Raw genomic sequence first — 6,305 nt, 5'->3', positions numbered from 1 at the left:
AATAAACAACCACACGTGTAACTGCTACTTGTGTAGGTACCTGTAGATTATGTACGTGCTTTACGTGCATTACTCAATCCTCAAAATGACCTCAAGGAAAACTTATTATTATCTTCTGGGTAGGAGAATTGAGGTTTGGAGAAATTGAGCAACTTGCCCAATTGTACACACCTGGAAAATGGGAGCGGTGTGATTTAAACAAAGGACCAGCAGACTCCCACATTGGTGGTCTTGTCTTTTCAGTGACTCCAAGATTTGTCTCAAATTTCAACATTCTTAAATTCTAATAGATAAAAAATTCTCACTAGATCATAAGTTCTAATTTGGGAATGATTTGTACAATGTAACCATCACAGAGAGAACTGACCATTCTATGTGATTTTAGGGACACCTCGGCCCAGACTAGGTCTAAATGGGTGCCCTAAAAGACATGCCAAGGGTGGGTGATGTGGGCGATGCATTTTGAAAGAAATTATTGAGGGGGCACTAGGACAATTCCAGTCTTTAGAAGAAATATCAGTGACAAAAATGCACAGGCAAAGAGGACAATAGAGAGAGATCACGGTTTCATATGTTTCATGGTTTCATAGATATGTGTGGGACATTGGGGGAATATGTGAAATGCAGCCCCTCTTTAGATGGGACACAAAAAGTGAAAAGAAAATATACTCAAGGTTTAGAGCTACTATAATTAGCATGTGAATGTATTGTTGGTTGTGGAGAGAATCCCAAAGTCTGAATAAAGTGTGCAGAAGGAAAAACTACGACCTAACAAAAATGACAACATATAATAGAAATTGAAAGACTTATTTGAAGTTCGAGTGTATAAAACATCCAGCTGTCAAGGATTCAGTTTCTTACATTTTTAAAGTTTATTTAATCTTCATGTAGACTTTGACATGTCAGAATACAAACTGAGCAAAGGAAAGATCTTTCATCTCCTTCTCTGAATATATCCTTTCATGATCGGGCATTCAAGAATAACAGCCTGTGTGATATTCAAATAAGAAAAGTGAAAACAACATTTTTAATGCTTGAAAAAAGCAATAATAGGCAACGTTAGAAGTGATAGATGTGTGTGTCACATTCTGATGTTTAAGAACAGTCACGTGGCGAATATGGACCTGATTGAAGAGGGAAGTAACTAGAAACGTTTAGTTATTTTCAGTGGTTTTCCCTCCCTTCAATTCAGAACCTCGGCCACTTCAAAACACTCAGACTTACAACGTTTTACCAATAGTTTTAATATTACCCAATTTGAATTTGAACATACTATTGTTATATATTGTAAAAATGTTGTATAGCAGTTGTATGAACTCCATGGACGCTTATGACTGGGAAGCTGAGTACAGAATACTAAAATTCTTTATCACTTAAAATTTTATCTTGAAATTCTTTTAGACTTGCCCAAAGTGGCAACATAGCACAGAGAATTCACTCGGCTTTCTGGAAGGTCATCTTACATGAGGGCAGTCCAATCATCAAAACCAGGAAATTAACATTGATGTAACACTATTAAGTAAATTATAGACTTTATTTGAATTTCACCAGGATCCAATTTTGCATTTAGCTGTCGGGTCTCCTTGGTCTCCTCCAATCTGTGACAGTTCCTTACTCTTTCCTTGTCTCTCGTGGTCTGGATACTTTTGATGAGTACTGGTCAGTTACTTTGTAGAATGTCCCTCAAATTGGGTTTGTCTGATGTTGTCTCAGGATTAGCTTCAGCTGATACATTTTTAGCAGGAACACCAAAGAAGGGATGTGCCCTTCTCATTGCATCATATCATGGGGTACATGGTGTCCATATACTTTATTACTGGTGATGCTGGCTTTGTCCATTTAGTCAAGGTACCGTCTGCTGGGTTTCTCTATCATAAAGTTACTATTTTCTCTTTGTATTTAACAAATACCTTGTAAGGAGTTACTTTGAGATTGTGCAGTTGTCCTGTTTCTCATCATTTCTTTGCCCACTGGTTGTTGCATCCATTGCTATTTCTTGCCTGCAACAGTTATTAACTATGGTGTTTATCTAATGGTGATGTTTGCATTGCCCTCGGTTCCATTTTTCAACTGGAATTCTCCTGGAAGCAAGATCTGTAATTTCTCTCCCATTTATTTATTCATTCAACGATTTAGCAGTATGGAATCATGGGTATTTATTTAATTCTGTGGGTTATAACCCAATACTAACATCATTTGTCTTGTTGCTCAAATTGTTCCAATTTTGGTCACTGGTAGCTCTTTCAGGTTGGCCCCAAGTCCCATTGACTTGTCATCATCATTTTGCAAGGACTTCCTTGCTTTTTGGCACCATAAGTTTATCTAGTTTTTGTTGTTGTTGTTTTTCCTTTCCCAGTTCTGGAATCAACCATTACTTCAAGGAGCCCTGGTCCCTTTTATTGGAAAATGGCACTTAGATCTGGGTGTTTTTCATGGAACTTGCAAAAGAAAAGGAACGCACAAAAGGACTCTCTCTTACACATGTACATTAATGATTTAAGTTCTAAAGAACTTACGATGTACAGTACAAAGTGGATTATGTTTTTACTTTTAGGCTTAATTTAAAATGTGGAATTTTCTGAAACATTTACAAGTCACAAGATCAGATTTACAAGTAAGTAACCTTATAAGTAGATGTAGTTTCTCTTATATGTGGTATTTCTCAACCAGACACAAGTCCTTACACCCAGTTAAATTTGGAGAATTCACTAATTTGGGGTAACACTTAACAACCTTCAATTTTTCAATTGTTTACACTCATATAAGATTGAGACATTGTGGGGACAGAGCCAGGAGAGCAGTTTCCAGGCTCTCAGCCTCACGTGGAAAGGTGCTGGTTGGGGTAGTAGATGGCCATCAGTTGTGACTAGTTCGCCATCAGCTGTAACCGTTTAGCCATTAGCCACTAATATAACTGCCATGGCTGCGCTAGGGGGTTGGTTGGTTGGCAGAGAAGCAGACGGCGAATTGCGGATCATGTGGTTCCTGCTTCCTGTGTCTCCAACCCAGCTGCTGGTGAGACTGTAATGGTATGAACCCCCATCCATGGCTCCGTGGGTGTTCCTTTTTGGCCTCACCATATCCTGCGTTCTTGTGCTGGGAGCAGGAGCTGAGACCCTGAATAACAGGCCTCATGAAAAATATGTATTGAGACACTTAGCCTGGCCCACACCATATTTAATAATTACCACCGTGTATAAATAAGTATTGGGAACACAGATTGAACATGGCATGGTATGATTCCTATGTTTGAGCAGCTCACAAGTTAAAACCTTTTCCGGGCTCTTTTTTTACCCCAATCACTTACTTGTTTGAGTTTTCCCTGGTAAACTTAGTTTTTCCTTTTATGAATCCATTCCCTTTACTGTTCCTCCCTCTCATTGTCGTATTTCTGCTCCCTAAGTCATTTCCCCTTTCCTCCAGGCCATATACCCTGTCTTCAAAATTCTGCTTAAATTTCTCCTCTTTCAAAAAACCCTCCCTAATTTGTCGAGTTTTATCTACCGTGTTTCCCCGAAAATAAGGCCGAGGCTTATATTAATTTTTCCTCCAAAAGATGCATTAGGGCTTCTGTTCAGGGGATGTCACCCTGAAAAATCATGCTAGGGTGCGTTTTCTAGTTAGGTCTTATTTTGGGGGAAACACGGTAGTTTTATCTTTTTTCAACCCCACAGGGCTAAGGCTGTGTTGTCCCACAGGCATCACAAATTCAATGTGAGCAGATGTAATTCATCAGACTGCTCTCATCCAGCCCTATCCACCTCGTCTTCCCCCAGTGTTCTCCACTGATGCTGCTGTTATCCACCCAGGAGCCCAAACCAGAAGCCTAGGGAGGCAGCTGGGACTCTTTTACTGTCCCTAACCCCAGATTCAATGATTAGCAAGCAGGTCAATTTTACCTTCTAATTATTCCTATGTTTTGCTCCTGCTTTCTCTTTATCATTAGGTAACTGTCTTAATTCAGGTCCGGTTTCTTCTTTATCTCACTTACCATCTGTCTTAAATGGGTTCTCTGAAAAGCAGACCTCGAAACAAGGATTTTGGTGCAGGTGTTTTATTTGGGAGGTGATGCTAGGAAGTGCTATGAGGGAGTGGGGAAGCGAGATAGGGGAAGGGAGGAGAGAATAAAAAGTGTGCAAATGAGTGGAGAGCGGATCACCACCGAGGGCAACTGGGGGGACAATCCACTTGGAGCCCCCCCGCCCCGACCCTCAGACTTACGGGAACGATGCCTCTGAATTGTCTTTCTGAGGCATGAGGAAGCTGGGGTAGTATCTACTGACCTGAGCCCTCTCCTGGGGCCAGAGCGTGTCCTCCACAGAGACACAGGAAGTTATCAACATGGGTGGAGGCAGTCTGGGGAGTTGTTGGTGTGAGGGGTGCAGTTCTGACAGCAGAGGCTACCTCATGAGCACCTCCTGACTCTCCTGCCTCGTCTTGCTCGCTGCCACCCACCCCCAACTTCTGCCCTGAGTATTCTTGGAAAATACCTAATAGATCAAGCTTTTTACCTGCTTAAAATCTGATCTGTCAGTGGCTTCCCACTGCTTTCCGAAAGAAAGCCAAGTGGCCTGGCTTGACGTGTTAAGGCTCCTTACCATCTCATTCCCAACCACTCTTCCAGGCTCTTCTCCCACCACGTCCCAGCACTTGTTCCTCGCTGAGCACCTGAAGGCGAAGACACCAGAGTTCAGGTATGTTTTCAAGATCTGAACTGTGAGGACATTAGTCACAAATAAGAATGATTATGTTTTGCTAATGGATTTTACAATGGCTATGCTCTCGAATTCTTACGCTTACTCTTCCTTCCTTCCTACCACTCCCTGCAATTCTTAGACAAGTGCTTTGACACGCAGGGGATGGGGGTGGGGGAGAGGTGCTCTCTTAGGGGATGCAAACGCTCTTCATTTCTGCTTTGGCTGGACTCTGCCTGGCTTCCTTGAGTGACCGATTGCGTGTGAACAGGTAGGGGGTGGTCACTCTGAGCTGTCTCTGTGCCCCAAGAGTCAGCTTTTGCAATGGTGGGAGATGGAGTGGAGCCCTGAGAGTGTGAAAACCTCTTTTGGAACAGTTTGTTCTCATCGCCCCTCTTCTCCTTCCAGGGTGAAGGGCTGGTGGGAATGAGGGAGCCAATCCTCACTGTCTCCCCACTTCAGAGCCTGGGCTTTGAAGGAAAAGTGTCAAACTTATTTTCCTGGAGCAGAGAAGCCAAATCAAGCTGGTTCTGCAGCTTCTGGCAGGTTAGAAAGCGTGCATTTCCACATGACTTGCTGCGTTACACCAAATTTTAATGTGTTTTAAAAACCTCCCTGAGTCCGTGCTGCTGGCTCCTCTGACACTGACATTGCGGGGTGTTGGGGGGGGTGTGGGGGGGAGAGCGAGCTCTGAGCACCACTCCAGGTTTATTGTCCGGTGTATGGTGTTTATGCGCAGCTTTTGAGTCGGGTTTTTCCCAGTACATTGCCTCCTCGAGGGAGGAAGCCCGGTAGCCTCCAGCTTCCTTTGTAACTTCCCAGTTCCCCTGCCCACAGCCTGTATGTCAGTCTGCTCACCACTCTAATCGCTTTGGTTTAAAGGGCGATGGGGCCGAATTCCTCCTTTTCAAATGAAAATGCGTATTTGGCGTTGTGTCCATTGCCTAGGAGGTGCAGATGTAGGCAGCGTGGCCCTAGAAACTCTGCAGAGGTGAGCCGCCTGCAGGATGCAAGGACCAACAATGGTTCACCTCGTAATGACTTCCCTGGACAGAAACCAATAACCCCAGAAAACAGAATAGCTGTCCCCAGCACCTCGCCCGTCCACGTCTCAGGAGAGGCCGTGTGCCGAGTGGTTAGGAGTTCAAGTCCTCTGTGCCTTCCTCTGAAGCTCTGTGACCTCAAAAGGTCACTTGAGCAGTTCAGCTTCCCGTTCCTCGTCTGTAAAATGGGAATAGAAACTGAATCTACTTGACGGCGACGTTGTACGGCATGCAGGAGCGGTACTTGTATGCAAAATGTTGGGCGCAGAGCTTCGCGCTCAGGGCATACGAGTAGCGTACGCCTGTGAGTCATTAGCTGTTACTAATAGTCAAGAGTAGAGGGTCGCGTCTCTCCTAGGGCGTGGGGAGCTTGGCTGGCCAGCCCCACAGGGGTCGCATGCCTTCCAGGCCCCTTCAGGTCCTACACGCTCCGGGCCAGGGGCCGGGGTACCACCGTGATTGCTCAATGAGGATGACCGGCGGCCGCCCAGGTGCGCACAGGTACGGCCTTGACCACGAGGAGGGCGCGGGCGCGGGCACGGCGCGGCGAGCCGAGGTCCGGGGAGGC

General features: G+C 44.7%; 1 protein-coding gene across 3 annotated transcripts in view; it reads left to right on the top strand.

The window, feature by feature from the left end:
• The first annotated feature begins 5,918 nt into the window (after window positions 1–5,918).
• The window catches only part of MEF2A (myocyte enhancer factor 2A), a 118,587-nt gene continuing 118,200 nt past the window's right edge, over window positions 5,919–6,305 (top strand). The window contains exon 1 of one of the 3 annotated variants that reach the window (XM_074317937.2): window positions 5,919–6,238. The gene's annotated coding sequence lies outside the window, so the exon portion shown is untranslated. The remainder of the gene's footprint in view (window positions 6,239–6,305) is intronic. The other 2 variants (XM_074317944.2, XM_074317927.2) reach the window with 2 other exon arrangements.

Source organism: Rhinolophus sinicus, chromosome 13 (genome assembly GCF_057876585.1).
Source record: "Rhinolophus sinicus isolate RSI-liver-muscle chromosome 13, RSI-T2T, whole genome shotgun sequence".
Lineage (NCBI taxonomy): Eukaryota > Metazoa > Chordata > Mammalia > Chiroptera > Rhinolophidae > Rhinolophus > Rhinolophus sinicus.
Note: the sequence above shows the minus strand (reverse complement) of the source record. Positions and strands in the feature narration are given on the sequence as shown.